General features: G+C 48.6%; 1 protein-coding gene across 2 annotated transcripts in view; it reads right to left on the minus strand.

The window, feature by feature from the left end:
- Positions 1 to 26086, minus strand: part of ST3GAL1 (ST3 beta-galactoside alpha-2,3-sialyltransferase 1) — a 116800-nt gene that overhangs the window by 47916 nt on the left and 42798 nt on the right. The gene's annotated exons all lie outside the window — the stretch shown is intronic.

The following is a 26086-nucleotide window of genomic DNA, read 5'->3' on the forward strand; positions in this document are numbered from 1 at the left end:
CTCTGAGCGGAAAGCTGAAATCTGACTATATAGTTCTTTCCGTTCTGGTTAGAGGACAGCATGTCCTGGTTAGCGACTGCCTTCACCCTGGACCTTAAACTGAGAAAACTCACAGAGCATTGCTGAGCCACAGCTGAACTGCAGGTTACCCACAGCATTTTTACTTGGAATGAACAAGAAATAAACATCTGTTGCAAGTCACTGAGCTCGGAAGATTTCGTTATGCAGCAAAGCTGACAAACACAGAGTTCCTTTTGCAAGTATTCTATCCCCCCCCAACAAATGTTTGATTTGTAAGAACTGAGTAGATAGTCAGGAAATCTGACTTCCACTCAGGCTCTGCCATTTTGCAGTTCAGTGGCCATGGATAAGCCATTTCATCTCTGAACTTTAGTTTTCTCATCTGCAAAACAGGGATAATAAGCAGCCCCACGTCCTGGGGCTGCTGCAAGGATTCAGTGAGAGGTGATAGAGTTCTCAGCACAGTGCCTGTAACAATTAGGATCCACTGTCTGCTCCCCCTCCGCCCCATCCCCGCCACCCCTCCTTGAAGGCCCTCCTCCTTCCTTTCCTTCCTCCCTCTGTCCAGCCCCCCACTTCCTGGTTGCCTCCAGAAACTCCACCCTAGCTGGGCCAACTGTTCTTTGATCAATTGTTTTTCTTTATCTGTGTCTTTAACCTGCAGGGACTCTTCCGCCTGGGTTTTACAAATGGCAAGTACATCGCAGCTCCACCCTAGGCCTTATCGTTAACAAGGACTTTCCTGAATATCTCCAGATGTAGTGAGAGCAGGTACATGTCAAGTGTATGGAACTACATGGCATTTCCTAAAAATAACTGAACGAGAGTGGAGAAAAAAAAACATGCACTGCCCACCTTGAAAGGCAGCGATGGTGGCACTGTGAATTATGTTTACTACGAGGTGATGTATTAGGGCTGAAGACAGAGGAGTCTGGATTAGAATCAAGTGCTGCTCTTTCAGCACAGCCTTACAGTAGGTGATCCCTCAGCCAGGCAGTGTGGGATGTCTACACTGTACGTGGAGAAGAGGGGAGGCCGGTCCTGCTCAGGGAGGTGGCAGGAAGTAGACTGGGAGGAGCAGAACTTCAATGGGTTCCTGTGAAGTGAAGGCTGGGCTTTCCCGGCCTGGAGGATCACTGAAGCCCAGAATGGAAGGTAGGGAGGGAGGGCATCTGGAGAGTCTGACTCCTCTCCCTCTCCTCCAGTCCTGCATCATAGATGAGAAACTAAGGCCTGGAAAAGGGCAGTGCCTTCCCCAAGGTCATGGAGCCAGCCAGCCTCAGAACTTGGACTAGAACCCAGTCTCCTGAGACCTGCTCAGTCATCATTCCATCGCCTCCTGCTCAGTTAGAAGGAAATGAAATTCACCCCTTTTGCTGGCTTGGAAGGCAAATGTCAAGTTTCTCTACTCTTGTGGGTGGATTTACCAAAACTCAATCCAATCCAATCAGCTTTTCTTTGAGTCATTTCAAAACATCTCCCCTTTCTGGGAAAAGAATCAAGCCCATTCACCCACTCCCTGGGACCTGGAATTGAAAGTGGGTAGTGAAGTGGGAAGTCAATCCCAGGCATAAAATAATAGCTGCTTGTTTCTGGTTTAGTTTTTTGAGTCCTTATTTGTTGGTTTGTTTTTCCCCCAAGTCCTCAGATAGGCCATGTTGGGGGAGAGCGGCCACGGGAAGGTACAGGCTCTGCCCTCAAGAGCTGTCACTCAAGAGTATGAGATAGGACCTTCTATGGTTGAGAGGAGACAGGGGAGTTCAGCATAGGTTGGGCTGGGCAGGGAAGGCTTCGGGGAGGAGGTCAGACTGGCAACTCTTCTGGAAAATGGGAAGAAGATGACAAGGCAGAAGAGAAAAGGAATTCCAGCCTTGGAGGGTAAAGTTTTGAAAAGGAGTGAGGAGGACAAACATTCCAGATTTCTGTTTTTTCAGGGGAACTAAGGGGAAGTAGAAAGAGTTGGTAATGGGTAGGAGAATCCATGATCTCGAAGTTCAGGAAGTTGGGTGGGAGTGAGCCTCAGTTTCTTCATCTGCTAAACAGAAAAGACAAGCTAACTCTGCAGACACCTGGGGGTGGTCAATGATGCAACACATGTGAAACATCCCAGAATAGGCACTGCAGACAATTTGGAGTTGCAGTATCCAATGCAGCATCCATGGTTGACAGACAATTCTTCATGGGTCTCTTGCACTTCTGTGTGTCTTGCAAGCAGAAGCACTGACAGGCTTCTTTTCTGAACTACCTTTTTAAGGAGGCACAGAGCATGGAACATAGAGATAGTGTCTCCTTCCAGAGCAGGGCTCAGGTGTGCTCACTCTCCAGTATCATAAAGATAATGCCTCCCTCCAAGAGAAAAGTTGAGTAGGTTCACTTGCAGTCCATTATAATAAAAGATTGTGGTTCCTCATCTATGAAGCAAGCCCGTGGGACTTGGGGTACAAGTAGAAATTATGCAAACATGAAACTTAGGTTGCCTGCTGTGCTGGAGTAAAGTCTTTTGGCTCTGATCCAGGAAGCTGCTATCTTTTGTCAGCATCTGCCAGCAAGCTAATTTGTTGGCTTGCAAATAGGGTGACATCTCAGGTCTGTCACAGTTCTTTATACCTACTAGCCTCACGTGGCTATTTCTTTTCTTTCTTTCTTTCTTTCTTTCTTTTTTTTTTTTTTTTTTGAGATGGAGTTTCACTCTTGTCGCCCAGGGTAGAGTGCGGTGGTGCAATCTTGGTTCACTGCCATCTCCACCTCCTGGGTTCAAGCAGTTCTCCTGCCTTAGTCTCCTGAGTAGCTGGGATTACAGCTGTGCGCCACCATGCCTGGCTAATTTTTGTATTTTTAGTGGAGACAGGATTTCACTATGTTGGCCAGGCTAGTCTTGAAGTCCTGACCTCGCAATCCACCCACCTCGGCCTCCCAGAGTGCTGGAATTACAGGCGTGAGCCACTGCACTCACCCTCTATTTCTAATTAAACTTATATTTTAAATTTAAAATACAAGTCCTCAGTTGCACTCATTAATTAATTAATGCCACTAATTAAATTAACTGATTAAAATTGAATAAAATTTAAAGAACAGTTCCTCAGTTGCACCAGCTACATTTCAAGTGCTTAACAGTCTCATGTGGCTAGCAGCTACTGACCTGAGCAGTACCGACATAGAGCATTTCCATCATCGGGAAAGTTCTATTGGAGAGTGCTGACTGAGATGTACAGAGCACAGGGTCTGGGCCAGACTGACTTGCATTAACCCTTGTTCTATTCCCCACTGGCTTTGAGACTTTGAATAGGTTATTGTACTTCACTGAGTTCCAATTTTTCATCTGTAAGATGAGAACAACAAGACTGACCTGATGGGGTCCTTGTGAGGCTCACACAAGACAACACGTGCAAAGTGATCTGCCCAGCTCGGGCATGTGGCAAGGGCTCCCTAAATAAGAGCAAATATTTTTAGGTATTAAGCAAATAAATGGCAGATATCCTTTGTATTACTGTGGGAGATGGTGATGGGCAACCTTGAAAGATAGGACTGATTGAAAGAAACTTGGCAAACTGCAGCTGGGCACAGTGGCTCATGCCTGTAATCCCAACACTTTGGGAGGCTGAGGCGGGCAGATCACCAGAGATCAGGAGTTCGAGACCAGCCTGGCCAACATGGTGAAACCCCGTCTCTACTTAAAGTACAAAAATTAGCTGGGCGTGGTGGTACACACCTGTAATCCCAGCTACTCAGGAGGCTGAGGCAGGAGAATTGCTTGAACCTGGGAGGCGGGGGTTGCAGTAAGCCAAGATCATGCCATTGCACTCCAGCTTGGGGGACAAGAGAGAGACTTTGTCCCAAAAAAAAGAAAAAAAAAGAAAGCTGGGCTGGGTGCGGTGGCTCACACCTGTAATCCCAACACTTTGGGAGGCTGAGGTGGGAGGTTCACAAGGTCAGGAGATGGAGACCATCCTGGCTAACATGGTGAAACCCTGTCTCTACTAAAAAATATATGTATATAATAAATAAATAAAATAAAATAAATAAAAGGAAACTTGGCAAACTGAAGAGGGACATCAAAACCCAGGCCTACAAGTTAGTCCTTGACCCAGAGACATTTGGGAGCCTCAGAAGATTATAGGCAGCAGGAAGGAAAGACAGGAATCCAAAAATTCCACATAAGAAACGTGTTCTAGACTCTGGAGTCCAGGTAATTTGGTGTTTGAATCAGATGCTAGGTGACAGTAGGGAAGAAAAATGAGTGTGCTTCCATGCTGTTGGGGAAAGATGGACATTGTCAATTCCACTACTCATCAGTAGGGGAAACCACAGAATAGGGTTCTTGACGTCCCTCTTTGCTCCCCGAAGTTCTGCTTTCTGGTGCTGCCTGGAGAAAGAGAAAGAACAGGAAGGCACAGTCTTTCTGTGATGCATCTTTTCCCCCACCCACGCCCATGGCGATGGTAGGGAAGAGCATAGGCTTTGGCCCAGGAGGGTTGGCTTCGAGTCCTGGCACTGCCATTCCTAGCTGTGTGGTCCTGGGAAAGTATTTCACCTCTGCCAGCCACAGCTTCCACCTTGCAGGCACGGACATTACAAGGCCCATTTCTCGGGGTTGCTGGGAAAGTTAGATGAGATAATATAGGCCAAGTTTCTTGAAGAGTTCCTGGCACATTGTAGGGACATGAAGAAAAGAAGACATATTGTTTCTTTCTTCTCCAGGCCGGCCCAGAGGACCAGCAGGAAACCTGAGCGGCATGGAGGGCAGGGGATGGTAATCAAGAACCGCTGGACTTTCCTTAGGTAGCAAATTACGCCCGGTGACCCTCGGAGCCACTTCACCTGGAAAGGCAGGTTTCAGGTTTTCATTTCCTTAGCTGGGGTCAGGCTGCCTGGAAGGTGCTGGGTCCCTGCAGAGTAGACGCTGCTGGCACTCTGCCCAGGGGCCTCTTCTGGCTGGGCCACCACCCCTCAGCTGCTGTGACTATTGGCTGCTGACAGCTCACAGCTGTCCCTTGATCCAGAGAACTGCCTCTGGCCACAGAGGAGCTGCCTCCCCTGGGAGGTGCCCACCCTCTCACCCCCCACACCCTAGGCAGCCCACAGACAGTGATGGAGGGACATGGGGTTACACAGAGTTGGCCTCCTTTGCCTTTTCGTTCAGTTTCCCCCGCTGATGGTAAGTACTAGAGTTGAAAAAAAGGCATCTTTCTCCAACAGCATGGAAGCACACTCACTTCTCTTCCCTACTGCCACCTGGAGTCTGAGTCAAACACCAAACTACCTGGGCTCCAGAGTCCAGAACACGTTTCTTATGTGGAATTCTCGGATTCCTGTCTTTCCTTTCTGCTGCCTATAACCTTCTGAGGCTGTCAAATGTCCCTGGGTCCAGGCCAAACTTTCAGGTTTGTGGGACAGCCTCATGGTGCAGTTTGTGCCCTGGGGTTGGCCATGGGATCAGGCTGAAGGTTGACTCTAGCTGGGAGCACACCCCTGCTCAGCAGCTGCCCTGTGTAGCCCTGTGTCCCCCACGCTTTCCCTGGAACACTTCCTCTGCAATCTACGTGCATGGAGTCCCAGACTCAGGCTCTACAGGGAGGAAACTGAGATCCCAGTTTGAGGCTGATCTCTGCAGCGACTGTAAGGAAGAGACAACCTCAGAAGCAGGGCACTTGCTCAAATTCAGAGACCTTCCTCAAGAGCCTGGAGGATCCTCAATAACCATCGGGTCCAGACTCTTGGCTTTTGCGAGGAACCAGAGCCATTGCTCATTTAGTAAAGACTCGTTGGGTTCCCAGAATATGCCAGGCTCTCTTTGGGATACTGGAGATACAATGAGGAGTGAAATATATAGTCCCTCTCTCTGAAAGCTTGTGCATCATACAAAACAGTGCAGATAATGATAAATGCTTTTGCACAAAACCCCATGAGACTTGGAGGCAAGCAGAAATGATGCAAGTATGAAACTCAAGCAGGCTGCCCGCAGTGCTTTGAGTAATGAAGTCCCTTGTCTCTGATCCAGGAAGCTCCTGTCTTCTGCCAGCATCTGTCAGCAGGCTAATCTGTCAGCTCGCAAATAGGGAGACATCTCAGGCTTGTCACAGTTCTTTACAGTTACTAGTCTCATGTGGCTATTTCCAATTAAAATTAAATTTTAAGTTTAAAATGCAGTTCCTCAGATGCACTCATTAATTAATTAGTGTTCCTAACTAAATTAGCTAATCAATTAAAATAATTAGCTAATTAACGAAAATTGAATGAAATTTAAAGCACAGTTCCTCAGTGTCACCAGCCAAATTTCAAGTGCTCAGTAGCCTCATGCAGTGAGCGGCCACTGAACTGGACAGTACAGATATTGAACATTTCCATCACTGGGAAAGTTCTATCGGAGCATACTGGTTGCGCAGTTGAGGCACAGCGTCTAGGGCCAGACAGACGTGGGTTCCACCCTTGTGTTTCACTTGCCGTGAGACTCTGACTTAGCTATGGAGCCTCTCTAAGGTTTGTCTGTAAAATGAGAATAGGACTGACTTCATAAGCCTCCTGTGAGGATCACAGGACACCACTGCAAATGACAGGGCATAGGGCACCAGGGGGACCGTGAGACTGAGCTCCTGAGTGAGCCGCTTGCCATCACCATGTGAGGAGAGTGGAGCTCAGGCAGAGGGACACGCCAGTGGGAGATCACAGGGTGGAAGGGAGCCGGTGGTATTCAGCCAGTGTGGGACAGGTGTGCTGAGTAAAAGGGATAATTTTACAGGACGAGGTCAGTGAGGGAAGCAGAGCGGATCACACCCCTCTGGAGGGCAGTGAATGTAACCCAGCAAATTAGTGAAGGAGGGCCAGGCGCCATGGCTCACGCCTGTAATCTCAGTCCTTTGGGAGGCCAAGGCGGGTGGATGAACTGAGGTCTGGAGTTCGAGACCAGCCTGGCTAACATGGGGAAACCCCATCTCTACTAAAAATACAAAAAATTAGCCGGGCTTGGTGGCACACGCCTGTAATCCCAGTTACTCCGGTGGCTGAGGCAGGAGAATCGCTTGAACCCAGAAGGCAGAAGTTGCAGTGAGCCAAGATCACACCATTGCACTCCAGCCTGGGCAACAAGAGTGAAATTCCGTCTCAAAAAAAAAATAGCAATGGAGAATGGCTCTTCACACTTCTCTCTGGAAACTTCCCCTGGTTTCCCGCTGTCCCTACTGCATCACACACCTGTTTTCAGGGGACTTCCCAGGTTAAGTCTTTCAAAAAAGAAAGTTCAACAACTGAAGATGAATCCTTGGGAATAAGCCAATTAGTGGCCTTTTGAACACCAGCTCCACTTCCCAAAGTGCTTCTCTGGGCACAATGTGCAGGCAACTATCAGATACGAGGCCAATAAATATACCATCGCCCCTTCACCTCACATCATGTGAAACACAGGCTACCGGAAGCTCAAAGAATACCTGCTGAACATCGTTAGAGAGGAACAGAGACAGAGTGATCTTTCAGAGATAGTCTGCACCTATCTGAAGACAGCAGGTCCACTACATACGTGCCGGGCAATTCTAAACCAGTGCTAAAGCATTTGGACCCTCAGACTTCTCATCTGCAAAATGGGAATGCAAGTAAAAATGAGAGTGGATTGAAAATCTCAGTTTAAAATGCAGTTTTTCAGTTGCATTAATTAACTAACTAATTAGTGCTGCTAATTAAATTAGCTAATTAAAATAATTAGCTAATTAAAATACTTAGCTAATAATTAAAATGGAATAAAATTTAAAGCACCATTCCTCAGTTGCACCAGCCCAATTTCAAGTGGATTTACAAACTCCATGCACTCTGAGCAGTGTCTGGTCTTCTCATCATTACTGACAGTGTCATGTAGCCTGGACCCAGTGGTCCTCCTGTACCCCGTGGTGGCCACCGTAAGCTGACAACAGCAGAGACTTGGAGCAAACTCCATCACGGGGGAAGGACAGGGAATGAAGCAGGTGACTGCGGCGGCCAATCTTTGGCTCTTTTTTCCTAAGTCCTCACACCTTGTGATTCACGCAAAAAACCAGTGACCTTTTCAAATAGGATTTTAAATGATAAACAGAAGTGCTCATAGCCATAGCAGATAGAGGGCAAAGAAATGAAAACCTCGTCATTTTCCTTCTTTAAATCTCCAGCATTATTATCTAGCGCCTGAATTAAATCCTTGTGATACACTTGCACATTTTGGCAGTAAGTACTCATCTTAGGGGTTTTAAAAGATCAACAAACACATTTTAAAAATTCTTATCAAGCCAAAGCTTGCAAAGGACAGAAAAGCAAGGTTATCTGGGCTTGGGGGCTTTAATTAACAGTGCTTAGGGGGAGGTAGATAGGCATTAAACCTGCAGTTCTTGCAAAAGTTAGTGTAATGGAATTGTTCCAGCACATCTAATAACAGAAGCGTTGTTGTATTTATTGAACACCTACTATGTGACTGGCACTTGGCCTACAATAGCTAACATTTCCCAACTACGTAGATGTGCCACTGTTTCAGACACCTGATGTGGATTAAGCCATTCAATCTTCCAAACAATCTATTATTAGGTGCCTTATCATCGCCCCGTATTTACACAAGCACAAAGAGGTGAAGTTGCTTGTTCCAGACTATACAGCTAGTAGGCAGCAAAGTCAGCCACCCAAACCTAGGTCACCAGGCTCTGGAGTGATGCCAACATGTCACACCAACACATACTACCTAAGTTGTCTCACTGCACCTTCACTAGAGACCTTTCGAGTCACATACTATTGGTCAGGGTTCTCTAGAGGGACAGGACTAATAGGATAGATGTATATATAAAGGGGAGTTTATTAAGGAGAAGGCCAGGCACGGTGGCTCATGCCTGTAATCCCAGCACTTTGGGAGGCTGAGGTGGGTGGATCACGAGGTCAAGAGATTGAGATAATTCTGGCCAACATAGTGAAACCCCATCTCTACTAAAAATACAAAAAATTAGCTGGGCATGGTGGCACGCACCTGTAGTCCCAGTTACTTGGTAGGCTGAGGCAGGAGGATCGCTTGAACCCGGGAGGCAGACGTTGCAGTGAGCTGAGAATGAGCCACTGCACTACAGCCTGGCAACAGAGTGAGACTCTGTCTCAAAACAAAACAAAACAAAACAAAAATATTAAGAAGAACTGATTCACACCATCACAAGGTAAAGTCCCATGATAGGCCGTCTGCAAATTGAAAAGCAAGGAAACCAGTGGTGGATCAGTATGAGACCCAGAATTTCAAAAGGTTGGAAGCCAACAGCACAGCCTTCCGTCTCCGGCCAAAGGCCCAAGAGCCCCTGGCAAACCACTGGTGTAAGTCCAAGAGTCCAAAAGCTGAAGAACTCGGAGTCTGATGTTCGAGGGCAGGAAGCATCCAGCACAGGAGAAAGATGGAGGCCGGAAGACTCAGCCAGTCTACCAGTCTAGTCCTTCCACGTTCCTCTGCCTGCTTTTATCCTAGCCATGCTGGCAACTGATTAGATGGTGCCCATTCAGATTGAGGGTGGGTCTGCCTCTCCTAGTCCACTGACTCAAAGGTTAATCTCCTTTGGTAACACTCTCAAAGACACCCAGGAACAATACTTTTTATCATTCAGTCAAACGAGTTGACGGTCAATATTAAGCATCACACATGCCATCATCTCGGAGGCCATTGAAAGGTGAAGGGCCTGTCCCAGGTCCTACGGCCAGCTGTGAGTCTGTGAGTCTGCACAGGGTTGGTCCAGGCCCAAGCCTGTTTCTCCAGTATGTCATGAGACCAACCAAACTGAGGGTCAGGAGGAGACAGGGAGAACATCCATCCGACCCTCTCATACTCAGAAAACCCTCTGCAAAACCAGCTGGGTTTTTTAGTTTATCATTCAAAGTTATAGGATAGGAAATTTATATCTTAAATACAGCACTGGGTTTAAGAACATCTTTGAAACAGCATTAAAAGAAAAGGGTAGAGGAGCTAGGTGTAAAATTCACATGTGATTCCTTAAGATCAGACCTGACAATCCAGTCTCTGGGAGGGTCCGGATTAGAGGGGAGGAAGGGGCCCGATGGCTTCCATAGAAGGAAGCTGGAGGGTCTCACTTGGGGTCTCACTGGGACTGACAAAGACCAGCTGGTTGGCTGAACATGTCTCTCAAGACACAACGGGCCCAGTGTCCTCTAAGAACACGGTCATCAATGTCAGTGGAGAGAATAAAGATCAGAGGAGAGGCACAGTACGAGGCGACGCCCCTCTGGAGTGCCACCCTCACCCTGGCCCTGCTGAAGAGCTCCCCCAGGCCCAGATGCGTCGGCCTTCACTCGTGACTTTGCCCGTCTGCAGCAGTGCCCACCCTCGCCTCTTCTCCTGAGGACTAAAGACCTACCGAGATCCAAGGAGATGCCAGTACATCTTCTGTGAGCACTCGTCACTGCTGGGGCATTACAGTTACACCACTTTTGAGGACTTTTCCTCTTCTCTAGTTTTTTGTTTTTCTTTCTTTTAATTTTGTAGTAGGGAAGTCCTCCCATATTTATATGGAAGAAAAGACTGAACACATAAGAAATGTGAACATCTGTGTACACAGTGTCCACGGCTACTTTTGTGCTCCGATGGCACAAACAGATGGAACTGAGATGGCACGGCTCTCAAAGCCTAAAATATTTATTATCTGATTCTTTCTGGAAAAAGGTTTTGGCTGGGCATGATGGCTCACACCTGTAATTCCTGTACTTTGGGAGGCTGAGGCTTGCGGATCACAAGGTCAGGAGTTCAAGACCAGTCTGGCCAGCATGGTGAAACCCCATCTCTACTAAAAATACAAAAATAAAAATAGCCAGGAGTGGTGGCTCGCGCCTATAATCGCAGCTACTCGGGGGGCTGAGGGAGGAGAATTGCTTGAACCCAGGAGGTGGAGGTTGCAGTGAGCTGAGATTGCGCCACTGCACTCCAGCCTGGGTAACAGAGCAAGACTCTGTCTCGGAAAAAAAAAAAAAAAAAAAAGAAAAGAAAAAGTGTTGATCCCTGTGCTAAGAGACTAAATACCCTGAATGACAGTGCAAACTAAATGGCAAACCAGGAAGCGTATTTTCAGCCCATGTCGGGCACCTGGCTAATATCCATAATAAACACAAAGAGCTCTTGCAAAACGATCATCACAAATGCACACAACACAAATCTATTAAAATAGTAGATAAAAGACAAATCAATATTGAAGAAATGCACACAACCAATAGGCTACAAAGAGTAGTTCTACTTCGCTAATAATCAAAGTGACACAGACAACAAAGGTATGTCCTTTCTTACTCATGGGGATCTAAGATTAACACCAATGACCCACCCCTAGTTCATTCTTCGTAGGACCATTTCCCACCCAGTACAGCAAGCTCCCTGGCCACAGGCAGTGGGTACTATTCATTTTGGCTTAGGATCACTGCAGGAGCTCAGAATGGACCAGTGTCACAGCTATTTGCTCCCCGTCATATCTCCAGCAAGGAGCCTGGGGTGAGGGCTCCTTCCATGCCATGGAAGAGAATGGAACAGGCAGGAATCAAGATGGTGAGGGTGGGCTGCGGTTGCCCTGCTCCCAAAGGATCCTGTGCTCCCATCTCACAGCCGCCAGTCCTTTCCTGGGGAGCACCTCTCCTCCACCGCATGCTCTCCCTGTGGGATGGTAAATGCACAGGCTGCCCTCCCACGACAGAAGCAAGGGCTCCCTAGAATCTCCTCGTACTCCTGCATTCTCAGGCAATGAGATTCCATCCTGGGCCTTGACTTCTGAGCAAATGAGCAAGGCTACAAGGAAGGAGATGTCCTGCAATCCTAGGGCGCTAGGTGGGGAGGGTCAGGGTCCAGACATCACATGGGTCTGCCTGCTAAGACCCTCGAGATCTCCTGGGTTCCTGGTTTTTCCCATCCAGGGTTCTAGGCCTTCAGTTCAATCCTGTGGGGGCATTCACAGCTTCCAAGGCAGGAGGGAAGCAACACCGCACATTGCCATGTGCCACCCCCAGCCCCGGCCCCCTGCTCCCCTGGCAGATGCCAAGCCCTCTGGAAAGTCCATCTCCCTCTCGCTGCCCAGACAAACCCTACTCATATTTCACAGCCCAGATGACCTGCCCCTCCCTTCTTGATGATGTCTTTGGGTGATCCAACTCCCCCACCCTCTGGCGGCTTCTTCATTTTCTGGACCTCTCTGCTGTCCCGTCATGGTCCTGGCCTTAGCGTAAAGGCCTGCCTCCGAGGACGAGGTCCTCACCGCCATCTTGCAGGAGAGCTCGCTCCCATGCCACGCCAGGCAGCCAGGCCTCCTGGGCCCACACCCCACTCCTGGCAGGACTTTGGCCCCGCTCTGCTTTGTCCTCCTGCTTTCTCCCTTACTCTGTTTCAGTCATGTCAGCTCCTGATATAGTCTGGATATTTGTCCCCTCCAAATCTCACCTTAAAATGGGATCCCCAGTGTTAGAGGTGGGGCCCTGTGGGAGGCATCTGGGTCATGGGGAGCAAATCCCTCATGAATGGCTTGGCGCTGTCCTTAGGGTAATGAGTGAGTGCTCACTCTGCTAGTTCTCAAGGGTTCTCATTGTTTAAAAGAGCCCCTACGAATGTGGTTTTGACCCAGTAGGCTCTGGCCACCTCCCCTTTTCCATAAAGCTTTTTCTAGAAGCCATGACATTTCTCCTCTTTGACGGAGAAACCTTCTTACTATTACCCTTACCATGAATTTTCCAGACAAGCAACCTAAAATTAATAATTAGCACAGCTGTCATACAAATTATTATTTTAATCCTAGGCCTAGCCTATGAGTGAGCCCAAAAGAGGTTAGAATGAATTGAATTGGTACTTAGTTAAACCAAAACAAATGATTTCAACTCATTAGATTATGATAAATCATAATTACCAAATGCCCTCTATTTATATAAATATTATGTTAGCTTTTATTATGTCTTTTTTTTCTGGTAGCGGGGGATGGTGTCTTGCTCTGTCACCCAGGCTGGAGTGCAGTGCAGTGCAGTGGTGCGATCTCGGCTCACTGCAACCTCCGCCTCCAGCCTCCCAGGTTTAAGTCATTCTCTTGCCTCAGCCTCCCAAGTAGCTGGGACTACAGGTGCCCATCACCACGCCCGGCTAATTTTTGTACTTTTAGTAGAGACGGAGTTTCTACTAAACCCACCAGGCTGGTCTTGAACTCCTGACCTCAGGTGATCCACCCACCTCGGCCTCCCAAAGTGCTGGGATTATAGGCATGAGCCATTGCACTGGGCCTTATTATGCCTTTAATGGGGGTAAGCCTACTGATCCTCCCTGCTATGCCTAGAAGGTATACTTTTATCAATATTTATTATGCGCACTCTCCCCTCTCTCTTGTTCCCTCTCCCTCCATGGGGCATGCCAGCTCCCCTTCTTCTTCTGCCACAACTTGAAGCTTCCTGAGGTCCTCACAAAAAGCAGATGCCAGTGCCATGCTTTTTGTACAGCCTGCAGAATTGTGAGCCAAATAAACCTCATTTATTTATAAATGACTCACCCTCATGCATTCCTTTATAGCAACACAGAGAACAGACTGATACAATCCTCATCCATTCTTGGGGAATCAAGCTCATTCCTGCCCTGGGGCCTTTGCACTTGCTGAATTTTCTGGCTCCCTCCTATCATTCCTGTCCCAGCTCAAATGTCATCCTTCAAGGAGGAGGAATATAAAGCCAAAACCAGTTTACATTTCTCTAGCTGTTTTCTTGGCAATTTAGATCCATCCACTCAACCAGAGTCTCACAATAGCTCTGTGAGGCTGGCAGGGCAGCAGTTATAAAAGTGGCCAGCCCCATGTCACAGCTACAACACTGCAAGCTGGGACTGCTTACAACCCTCATAACTCTAAGCCCAGGTTCGTTTCCTAAGTCATGTGCCCGATCACAAAGAAGAATCAACATCCCTCACTGATTATGAGATTTTATAGGCAGGCTCTCTAAAAACACCAGGTCAAGGGCAAGAGGAATGTCCTTAAATCAGACTCCAGGCATCCAGCTGGAGGGACCCTTCAGAAAGAGATAGAGTTGATCTCTGTACTTTCAGGGTGAACATATTAGTTCAGCAAATACACAAACCACTTTCTCTGAGCAGAAGTGACACCTTGGCAGCTTCCTGCCCACTGGCATGAGAGCTGTTTTCCTGCTGGTTGGCAGCAGGCTAGAATTTGCCCTGTGCCAAGTTCCTGGTTAGGATTTTATTGAAACCATTACAGGGACGTTTTCAGTAACACAGTGGCTGGACAGTCCCATGGACGAGGGCCAGCAAGCCCCAGTCCTTCTCTGGATTCTGCTGTTCCAAGCTATGTGACCTTGAGCAAGTCCCTTTACTCCTCTAAACTTTAGTCCCTGCCTTGAATAAAGGTGCTGGGGAAGAGGCCACCAAGCTGGTGGATAACTCACCCAGACTTGTGCACTTTTTTACTTTTTTATTTTATTATTTTTTTTGAGACAGAGTCTCACTCTGTCACTCAGGCTGGAGTGCAGTGGTGCAATCTCAGTTCACTGCAACCTCTGCCTCCCGGGTTCAAGCGATTCTCTTGTCTCAGCCTCCCAAGTAGCTGGGACTACAGGCGTGTGCCAACCCGCTGGGCTAATTTTGTATTTTTAGTAAAGACAGGGTTTCATCATATTGGTCAGGCTGGCCTTGAACTCCTGACCTCAGGTGATCTGCCTGCTTTGGCCTCCCCAAGTGCTGGGATTACAGGCATGAGCCACTGCGCCCAGCCCAGACTTGTGCACTTTTGTGTCCATCATGGTCATTAACTCCCTGGGGACTTCTGGAAAGTTCTTAACTGCTGAGCCTCAGTTTCCCCACCTGTCAAATACTGGGCTAAATCAGAGGTATGAAAACAATTGCCCCACAGGCACGTCTTGTCTGCACTGCAGAGCACAACAAAACTTTGAATTACGTGCAACAATAATCAGAAAGTTTTACATAGAAATCTAGAGTTCTGGCTACCTTTGAAAAAGGTGGGGAAGATCCAGGAACCCTGAGCTCACATTATCCATAGGACAATCTCCTTTGGTTGGCACCTAGTCAGTTTTACAATTCACTGCAGACCCCACTGCTCTCTACTGTCTTGCCCAGATGTTTCAACCCATTTGTGTTACCCACGTGGCCCCTGGGGATATATGAAACTGACTCCTGGGCTGAGTGTTCCAACGGTCACCTCTGCTCCTACTGTCCATGACTTGTCTGATATTCACATGCCACCAGATGCTGCCTGCCATCCCCTGGGGCAGTCAATGGAGGGCTGACCAGCTTGAGGGTGGGTCCCGCAGGGCTGCCTTCCACTGCACTGCTAAGGGAGAGGCCCTGCCTCTGCCAGGATTCCAATCCCCCAGTCAGAACAAAGATGACAGCCTCCAAATGCACCAATCAGCCACCAGCCGTGTGAAGCTCTCTGCTGCAGCTGCAGCCTCCTGTAACTACCTGCCCCGTGTAATAAAGTCCCCATTTAGAAATCTTAGAAAGGATCCTGCAAGGAGAACTTTTTCTTTGATAATTTCCTGATCAGAGAATTTCAGGGTTGGAAAAGACTTTTAAAAGGGCATCTAGAGCAACACCTCATTTGATGCTTAAATCTTATCCAGCGAGACTGACACATACGAATTGGTCAAGGACTTCAGGTTTGCACAGCACTGCTGGAAGCTGGGAATACAAAAATGCAGCAAACACAGCCCCACCCAGGAAGCCTCCCTAGGCTTAGAGGCTGGTCAGGTAAACACAGTGACCAGGAAGGACTGCAAGGACTCTAAAACCCAAAAGCTACCGTTTGCTCAGCCGTATTATGCGCCAAACACTTTGAATAAATTATCCCACCTAATTCTCAAGAAAAGTCTTCTAGGAGGTGCTATTTTTAATCCCCAGCTTGCAGGTAAGGATCTGAGGCCCAGAGAGATTAAGGCCCTTGGTTAATGCCACAGAGCCTGTAGGTGCTGGAGCAGACTGATCCCAGCAGTGCAAGGCTCTGGAGGAGAATTTGTAAACACGACCTCAGCCTGCTATTGACAAGGGCAGCCCATGGAGAGAAGAGAGGAGGCCTGAGATTAGAGCCCCTGGGAGGTGCAAACGTCTGTCTATGTTAAATTCTGAAGGGTAGGCAGAAAAGACATGGAGGTCAGGGTGGGGTACAGAAAGGGAGGACAGGGGGCCTGGTGAGGGCAGGCAGGGCAGGCGTGAAGGTCTAGGGCCTCATTAGCAATCAGAAATGCAAATAAAAACAGAATGAGACATCCTTGACACCTACTAGCCTGGCAAAAATTAGAAGGCACTGTGATGCCAAGAAGGCACTGTGATGCCAAGTGTTAGCAGGCATGTGCAGACACAGGGCCTCACGCCCTGCCAGTGAAAGTGTGGACTCATTAGCCACACTAGGTGCCCTTGGCGGTACGGGGCAAGTTACACACAGGCACACCCTAGGCCCCAGCAATTCCATTCCTGGGTAAATACTAGAGCTGTGCAAGCTATTGAACAAATTCCAGAATGTTCTTATGTATGTTAAAGGAAGATAAATTATGGTTCACAAAGAATTTAAAATAGCATGAGGGAAATGCTTTATTATAATGTCAAGCTGGCACGAGTCAGCAAATAAATGGGACGACAGTAGTCACCTTATCCATAACAGAATTACCTTGGAGGTGTCCGAGAGATACATGCCAGGCACACATTAAGAACTCAGTAAAGGAGGCCGGGCTCGGGAGCTCACGCCTGTAATCCCAGCACTTTGGGAGGCCGAGGTGGGTGGATCACTTGAGGTCAGGAGTTTGAGACCAACCTGACCAATATAGTGAAACCCCATGTCTACTAAAAAAAAAAAGAAAATGCAAACATTAGCAGGGCATGATGGCACTTGCCTGAAATCCTAGCTACTCGGGAGGCTGAGGCACGAGAATCGCTTGAACCTGGGCGGCAGAAGCTGCAATGAGCTGAGATTGCACCATTGCACTCCGGCCTGAGTGAAAGAGTGAGACTCTGTCTCAAAAACAAAACAAAATAAACAAAATGAACCCAGTAAAGGAATGTGGGCAAGTATTGTTACTTCCAAGCATCGTATTTTGGGACCTATGAGCAGGTCTTTACAATCTTCCCCACTCATCATTCCTTCAGCCCACGCATATTTACTAAGCAGCTGCAATGGGCCAGGTAGTTTTGGGGGGCTAAGGCTACAGCAGGGAACAAAACAGATGAAGGGAGCTGAAATTCTATGGGAGGCAGAGACTATGCAAAGAAATGAGTGTGTAGAGGTCAGCCGGTAGGGAGGAACGTGGAGAGGCTGGAGCCAGGGACAGCTCGCAGTGGGGTGTGGTGTGCACAGCACCTGCCCACACGCTCCTTGGTATCTATTCCGTGGTGAATTCCATCTTGATGGAGGCAGCCCCCTCTTCTGGCACCACAGAAGTTTCCGCATCTTGACACTTCTGCCTTCAAAATGCTCCTACTTGCTCCACTTTCAACTGAAACAATTTAGATCATCAGGACTCCTAGAGCTTCTCACAAGTCACTATGAAAAGATGTTGGGTATGGGCCCACCTAGGACCTTTCCTGAGTCAGGAGCTCATAGGTTTGGACCCCTGTTCAGCAGAAACATGAGCCCCTGGCAGGGAAGCAGGGTCTCTGGCAGCCCACCCCACCACAGCTTCCAGTCTAGAACAAAAGGACATTCGCTTGAGGTATCAAAAACCTCAAAAAGTGCTCTCTGCTTCTACTGCATACATAATTCCCCTTTTTGGAGTCTATTCCAGGAAATGGCTCAATGTGCAGTTGTGTGCCCAAAGATGTTTATCATGTTATTTTTTGTGGGTTTTTTTTTTTTTTTTTTGACAGAGTCTCGCTTTGTCATCCAGGCTGAAGTGCTATGGTGCGATCCCAGCTCACTGCAACCTCTGCCTCCCAGGTTCAGGCAATTCTCATGCCTCAGCCTCCTGAGTACCTGGGATTACAGGTGTGCAACACCACACCCAGCTAATTTTTGTTTTTATAGGTTTTTTTTTTTTTTTTTTTTTTTGAGACAGAGTCTTGCTCTGTTGCCCAGGCTAGAGTGCAGTGGTGCAATCTCGGTTCACTGCAACCTCTGCCTCCTGGGTTCAAGCAATTCTCCTGCCTCAGCCTCCAGAGTAGCTGGGATTACAGGTGTGTGCCACCACACCCAGCTAATTTTTGGGTTTTTTGGGGGTTTTTTTGAGACAGAGTCTTGCTCTATCATCCAAGCTAGAGTGCAGTGGCATGATCTCGGCTCACTGTAACCTCCACCTCTTGGGTTCAAGCAATTCTCCTGCCTCAGCCTCCTGAGTAGATGTGATTACAGGCGCCTGCCACTGTGCCCAGCTAATTTTTGTGTTTTTATTAGAGATGGGGTTTCATTATCTTGGCCAGGCTCGTCTCGAACTCCTGACCTCGTGATCCACCCACCTCGGCCTCCCAAAGTGCTGGAATTACAGGCGTGAACCACCGCCCCCGGGCCTATCATGTTATTTTTAACAGCAAAATGTTAGAGAGCTCCTCCTGCATGCTCCACATTAAGGAAGTTATTAAATAAATCATGATATGTTAAAATATCTGTTACAGGACAGAAATTTTCAATCATTAATAATGCTCATGAAGAATTTTAAATTACATGGAGGAATATCTACTACACTGTTAAATTGGAAACGAAAAGAGAAAAGCATTTCAGAATCGTAATTCCAATTTTAGTATATGTCAACCTAGAGGAACCAAAATATCGTGAAAGAAAACAGTATGAACTACTAAGATAGGTACTTTCTGGGAGAGTGGTTTCTGTAGGATTTTTTGTTTTTGTTTTGAGGTTTTATACTTTTCTCTGTTTTCAGGATTTGTTTCAGTGGTCATGGGCTACTTTTCTGATTCTAAAATGAAACTTCCAAACTTCCAAATACAACAAAACAAAAACCTTAAAAATGGTGGTGCCTTTATAATCTTCTCCAGCGCCCAACTCTCGGCAGAAAGCCTCCCAGAAGTCTTTGACGTTAGCACTCCCAAGAGCTATATAGAATGGGGAAGCCATTTAAGATTTAAAATTCTATTTCTAGAAGCTTATGCCCAAAGCAGAGAAAAAGTAGGAAGCAATATAGAAAGCTAGCAGGAAGGAAAGTTCAGAGAATATAGAAAAATGCAGACCCAGCAACATTTTTAAAAAATCTAAAAAAAATTGCAAATGGCTTCCCTGGAATGGTGGCTCAGGACACTGCCCCTAGATGCTGAGGCTCCCCAGGCACAGAAGGTTCCCAGCTTTACTTCAAAGCCCCATCACAGGCACAGTGTGGTTTGATCTCTACCCCTCTGGAAATGTGTTGCAATTCCAAGTCATAGCTGAGGGTCTGAGGCTCAGAGAGGTCAACTGACTTGCCTGAGGCCACACAGCCTGTGTGGGGCAGAGCAGTAAGTGGGACCTTAAGCCTTCACATCTGACTCTCAGAGTACTTTACCCTGTACTCCAGCTGGTCCAGGGTGCTGAGGTGCTGGCACAGAAAAGCCTATGTTCCTATCCAGCAGAGTCACCTGGTGGCCACAGGGTCTTGCTAGTTAACCCCTGAGAGCCTGGGTTTTATCCAAAAACTGAAGACAAACATAACACTGGCCTAAAGGGCAAAGTGTTAAGCACGTGGCACTCCACAAGCACACACTAAATGGATACACTAATTACTGTCATTATTTTGCCACCACTATCCTCCCTGGAGTACAATCCTTCTCTGGCCTCCTGGTGTGCCCCCAACACCCTCACCAGGCAAGGGAAGGGGCTCATCTCACTGTCTCTGTCCCCAGAGCCTAGGACAGAGAAGGTGCTGAGAAAATGAGCACTGTGGGGAAGGGACAGGGATGAAATCTCTCAAGAAGAGACAGGCTTGCTGGGGGAGACATTCAGCATGGTGTTTCTAAACATCATGGAGTTTCTGGACAACTGTGCTCAATTCACTTCTAATTTCAAACAGATGGGGCTGCGCTCTGTCACTCCTAACTGGCCCAGGGCCCTGGCGAGCAGCAAGGGGCCTCTCCCTTCTGCCCTGCTGAGAGGGGAGCTGCATGGCTTCTGGGAGCAGGGGAAGTGGGTCCTAACTCTTCTGTGGGGGGTTGCTAATCTCCCAAATACCACAGAGCACATGGGAGACTGGAGGGTCCAGGTCTCGATTCACAGACACTGCCACACCCCCATGCACACCTCTGTCCTAGCACAAGTCACAGAGGTGTGCAGCTGTTGCTCTCTCCACCCTTAGAAGCAGTACAGAGATTCCACAGCCAAACCACCTGAGCCTCAATCTGGCTCTGCCCACTCTTTGCTGGGCACCCTCAGGCAAGTAACTCAACCTCTCTGTGCCTTCATTTCCTCCTCTGTAAAGTGAAGATGGTGATGCTTAAACTGGCAGCTACTTCAAAGGGGCACTGCAAGGATGCATCAGGAGTTCCTGCAGAGCATTTAGAAGGGTCTTATTGTAGATGGAATGGCCACTTGTCCTGCTCTGTGACAAAGCAAAGTCAACTCTCATGGGACTCTCAGGACCTCCCTGAAGGCCTGCAAGAGGTCAGCACCATCCCTAGGTACCAGATTTATGACTAATTGAGAAATGTCTGTTGAGCTTCTTGCTGGAGAACAAGTACAAATGGACTGGCAGAAGGCTGGGTATGGGAGCCACAAGGGTCTCCATCCCTTGTCCTCGTCGCTCGAAGTGGGAGTGTATTTTTTCACCCTCTGGATGTTGTGACATGCTTCAGCCAATGGAATGTGGGAAGAAGTGCCAAGATGTTAGTTCAGAACCATAATCATAAGAGCTTTGTGTCCTTTGGGGAGCGTCTGACCTCCTTTATTAGAAAAACATGCTTCAGGCAGCCTGTAACCCTCCAGTCAGGGCCAACTCAACTCAAAGGCTAAGCCAGAACCACCACATGTGACCCACAGACCTATGAAATATAAATGAATGCTCTTATGCCATTTCATGGTTTTGTTACACAGCAAAAACTGACTGATACACCTCTCTGCTCAATTGCTCCTATACCTTGACTCTGGCTGGCCCTCTCAGCTCAAGCAAAGCCTGGAACAATAATTTAAAAACCTACCTCTTAAGCTTTTAATGAAGACTGAATGAGCTATTATTACCCCAGTTTTTCAGATGAAAATGTGAAACACAAAAGAGTTAAGAACTTGTCCAAGGTCTCCCAGCTAGAAAGTGGTAGAGCCAGGACACAAACCCAGGCATTGTCCCCTAGAGACAGAGCTCTCAACAACCAGGCAACACTACAGCCCCAGGTGAGACCAACATTTTGCAGGTGAGCAGATCCTGATGTCACAGGATCCTTTGGTGTCACTTTGCCAGCCAGACACCTCTGTGGCCAGCAGCGCCTTCTACCTGAGTATTGCTCATGCCTGCTGGGCTCATTTCACCCACTTGGCCCAGTAGGTTGTGCTCAGCTTATGCTACCAGCCTAGATCACACACCTGCTAAGGGCAAGCCAGGCATGAAGCAGCAAGGGGTGTGTGGGTGAGCTAGCGCAGGGTCCAGCCACTGTGCACAGCCAGGTACACTGGTTGCTGTGACAGGATGGGCAGCTCTGGGCACTGGCACAGGTGCCAGCTCTGTGTGAGGCTGTGGCTGGACCAGATGTACCACACATGGCTTCTGCTGCAGGCACCCATTTCTGGACCCACGTCTGGATGAAGAAGCAAGACAGCTGCCACATTCCTAAGTAACACATCTAGAAATGTTCTAAGGGAATATGGTGGCAGCTGGAAGCTTAGAGACACCAGGAATTGTGGAGTCCCAAAGAGGGTGTCACAGCCCTGGCTTGGGGAGCCCCTAGATCTGGGCTCCCCAACGGGCCACAGCTCTTCTCTCCTTCTTGTCACCTGCAACGTGGTGAACGGAGGGAGGAAGGCGTGTTTCAGCCCTGTTTGTGTTACAGCTCTTTCAGTCCCACCATTCGGCGGGTCCTGAGTTCTTGCCCCATGTCCAGGAAGAATGAGGTATGCAGACAACTGGAGGGTGAGCAAGGCAGAGAGGAGCCTCATTGAGTGGCAGAACAGCTTTCAGGAGACCTGCAGTGGGTAGCTCCTTTCCACAGGCAGGTCGTCCGAGTGAACGTCTAGCTCTCAGCAGAGAAGACACATAATGGGTAGCTCCTTTCTGCAGTTAGGTCATCCCAAAGAGTCAAGGAGACCCAGAGTGGGTAGCTCCTTCCTGCAGGTGTAGTCCTGACACCTGCATGTCTGGCTGAGTCCAGGGTTTTTATGGGCTCAGAAGGGAGGAAGTGTGTGCTGATTGGTCCATGGATGGCCATGGATGGGCTTGGATAAAGCACCATAAGTTCTTATTCCCCCCGGAACTGGCAGCCTGGCCCCCAGGCTTCAGGCTGTCCTTGGGTTGAAGGTGGTGTTTCACCTGGGACCTGCCCCTTTCTGCCCAGGAGCCTGTCTGCCTCCTGCTACCATCAACATGGCATCCACAGCACCCAGGCTGTGCGTGCTGAGGGACGCCTGCAGGCCTGCACTGAGCTGCCCTCCGTCTCCTCTTGGCTTCCCTCCTGTGCCTGTCGGAGACCAAAGTCTATAGGGGGCCAAGGTGACAGGGGTCTGGCATGTCAGCACCACCCAGAGTACATACACACCCAGCTGGGTTGCAACAGCACCCAGACTCAGTTTCAACTTTGCTCCAAAAATCAGAGTGGGCACTGGGAGTGGTGAGATGCCAGGGAGCAGGAGCAGGCAATGACAAGCCTGCATGACAGGGGGGCTTCCTGGGCCCCCAAGAGCAGAGGGATGCCTGGGTCCAGAGCTGTGGGTAGGTAGCTGCAGCTGTGCCTGGGAGCTCAGGGCTCCTGCCCTGCCAACTTGATAGAAGGCAGGGTTCCCACCTGTTCCTGGCCCCTGCCAGCTCTGTGGAGCATGCAGCCCCAGCTACGCCTCCCCTGCTGCAGCTGGCATCCCCACAGCAGCTGCTCCAGACAGGCCACTGCTGCCATCACTGACAATTCTTTCAGCTCACAAAAGTAGCCATGAATTAGGAAAGCTGGGTCAGGCTCCAGGCAGCCTGCATTCAGGCAAGCTCAAGAGCTGAGGATGCCCACCTTTGCAAACATGGCAACTCTACCCATCCCTGGGTCTCCTAGACACGAGAGCCCCCACCCTCTGCTATTATTCTACCATACTCATTCCCCAGCCACAGTCTGGGACCTGGGCTCCTGCAGATAATTCTACATCAAAAACAGGGGAAGTAGAAAAGTTCATGAAGACTCCTAAGTCTCTCCAACCACCCAGGGCCACAAAATCCACGTAGAGGCCTCATGAAGGGTTTTGTTTAATCAAGTAGTTTGCTCCAACCAGCCACCATCTTTCTTTTGATCTAGATGTCTGTCTCCATAGAAAGGGACATCCATTGAGGGTCAGGGACCTAATGGCTTGTGGGTTCCTGAGATACAATTATGTGTCAGGGAGAAACAAAGAAAATTTTGGGACTTTTAGGCAACAGAGAAACCACTGCAAAACCCTGTCATTACAGGGCAAGAAGAAAAAAGTGAACTGCCACAGTGCCTGGGGTAGAAATAACCCAAAGTTGCTTCCTGGATGGACCTAGAATGTTGCACAAGGTGACGTCAGAGTGGTTGCTTAAAAGAGAGGTCATTGGATGCAGTTTTCCAGCTGAGTACAGTGGGTGGGGTGCACTGTTGTTCCTGGGGCAGAGTGGGGGAGGGAGCTGTGGGGAGAGATGAGGAAGGAGGACAGGAAACCACATTTGCTGAAGGCCAAGGGCTGTGACAGGCAGACACTGAGACATATCACTGCACTCAGTTCTCAGAACAACTCAGCCAAGTCAGGCCTTGTACCCCTAGTCACTAGACAAGAAAACAGAGGGTCAGAGAGGTGAGGAGACTTGCCCAAGCTCACCTGATCCCTGATCTGACTGATTCCAGGCCCAGGGCACCCATCCATGCTAACTAAGGTGCAAGTTCGTACTGTCACTTCTTTGTGAAGGGGCTGCTCTTTAACAAAGGATAAAATGAGAGGTTGTTCTACTCTGAGGGGAGGGGAGGCAGAGAGAAAGAGGGGAGAGACTTGCCTCTGTTTGCCTACAGATGCCAAGCCAAAAGAGGGGCTTGGGATTGTGGAGAAAGCATTGAGTTGGAAATCGAATCACCCAGCTTCAAATTCTGCCTCTACTAATGCCATGTGGTCTTGGGCCAATTACTTTAGTTCTCTGTGCAACAGTGTCAGCATCGGGAGAAAATGGGTTGAGGTGGTGGGGTGAGAAGTGTCCACTCTTGGTCCCTGCAAGTCTGAATCCTTTACACTGCAGGTCAGCTTAGAATAATGATGGTTATGAGCAAGGACCCTGGAATCAGATTGCCAGGTTCAAATCCCAACTTTGCCCTAAGCTACAGTGTGACCTCAGACAAGTCGCATATCGGTGACTCAGTTTACCCTGTGTAAAATGAGGATAATGATAATAGTCACAACCTAGGTTGTCATGACAAATGAGATCATGTGTGTACAACCGTCAGAATAACATTTGGCTCATCCTAGGCACGGGAAAACTATATGCCAGGACTCAGCCTATGGCCCACACAGAGCTGGAGAAGATCTGGGGGAAGGAAGAACAGCTTGCTTGCTGGGGGGTCCCAGACTGCAAGGTCTCCACCTACCCCAGCTCGCATCGTAGCTCCTTGAAGTCAATCCAGATGGGCTCTGGCCACCCCAGGGGACTGAGCCCATTCCCATGGAGAGTTCATTAAAATTACCCAGAAATGGGCTGGGCGTGGTGGCTCACACCTATAATCCCACCACTTTGGGAGGCCAAGGTGGGCAGACAGAAGTCAAGAGATTGCGAGTATCCTGGCCAACATGGTGAAACCCCATCTCTACTAAAAAACAAACAAACAAAAATTATCTGGGTGTGGTGGCGCACACCTGTAGTAGCAGCTACTCGGGAGGTTGAAGCAGGAGAATTGCTTGAACCCAGGAGGCGGAGGTTGCAGTGAGCCAAGATCACGCCACTGTACTCCAGCCTGGTGACAGAGCGAGACTCCATCTCAAATAAAAGAAAAAAAAAATTACCCAGAAATGGCGCACTTGGAGAAGCCTATTTAGTTTCACTCCCAGGGTCCCCAGAGACCACACCAAGCCCCTTGCCAGCACTTTGTGCCTGCAGGGAAGGAGCAGGGCCTAGCCTAGATTGCTAAGCTCAGTACCCACATAATTTCCATTCACTTGCTCATTGATTTATTCACACATCCTGCGTGCCTATCCTGTGTCAGGCACCGTGCTAGGCATTGAGGGCACGATCCTGACTGCAGGGCAGTCTGTGCCCTGGAAGTCTCTGTCCAGTGATGGGAACACTAGTAATTAGCAATTAACAAGTACATTAAGCTATACAAGCTGTTTCCCTCTACGGCCTACACTGAGTCAAGACCAGGGGTCATTGAATGACAGCCCACAGGCCAAACCTGGCCTTGCCACCTATTTTTGTAAATGAAGTTTTATGGAACACAAATACATTCATTCATTTATGTTTTGTCTATGGCTGCTTTGTGCTACAACAGCAAATGTGAATAGTCATGAGAGATATGATTTGGCCCACAAAATCTAAAATAGTTACTGCCTGGCCCTTTACAGAAAACATTTGCTACCCCTGAAGCTAGGGTATTAGGGCTCCAAGGGCAGGACCACATTTCCCCTCTCCACCCCAGGGCATCGCATTCGCAGTCCAATGTGACCACATGAAAACATGTCACAAGACGGGGCATCAGCCTCCCAATGGAGATGGTCCTTCCAATGAGTTAGCAAGGGCCAGTAAATACACTTTCTGGATGAATAAACAGAAAAATGGCATTTGTGGTAGAGGAATCAGACTGTGCTAAGACACATGGGGCTCTGCAACTAACAAACCAGTACAGAAACACAGCACAGGTGGGACAAAGTGAACCAGCGGTGACTGAGCAGAGCATACACAGATTTGCAGACAGCTGGGCAGGGCCAGGCATACGGGTCTCGCGGGCCAACCCCTGTGGTGATGGGTCCTCTCACCAACGGGACAGGCTTTCTAGCCCTCTTGCCACAGTGCTCAAGGTGAC

This window comes from Symphalangus syndactylus, chromosome 7 (assembly GCF_028878055.3).
Source record: "Symphalangus syndactylus isolate Jambi chromosome 7, NHGRI_mSymSyn1-v2.1_pri, whole genome shotgun sequence".
Taxonomy (NCBI): Eukaryota; Metazoa; Chordata; class Mammalia; order Primates; family Hylobatidae; genus Symphalangus; species Symphalangus syndactylus.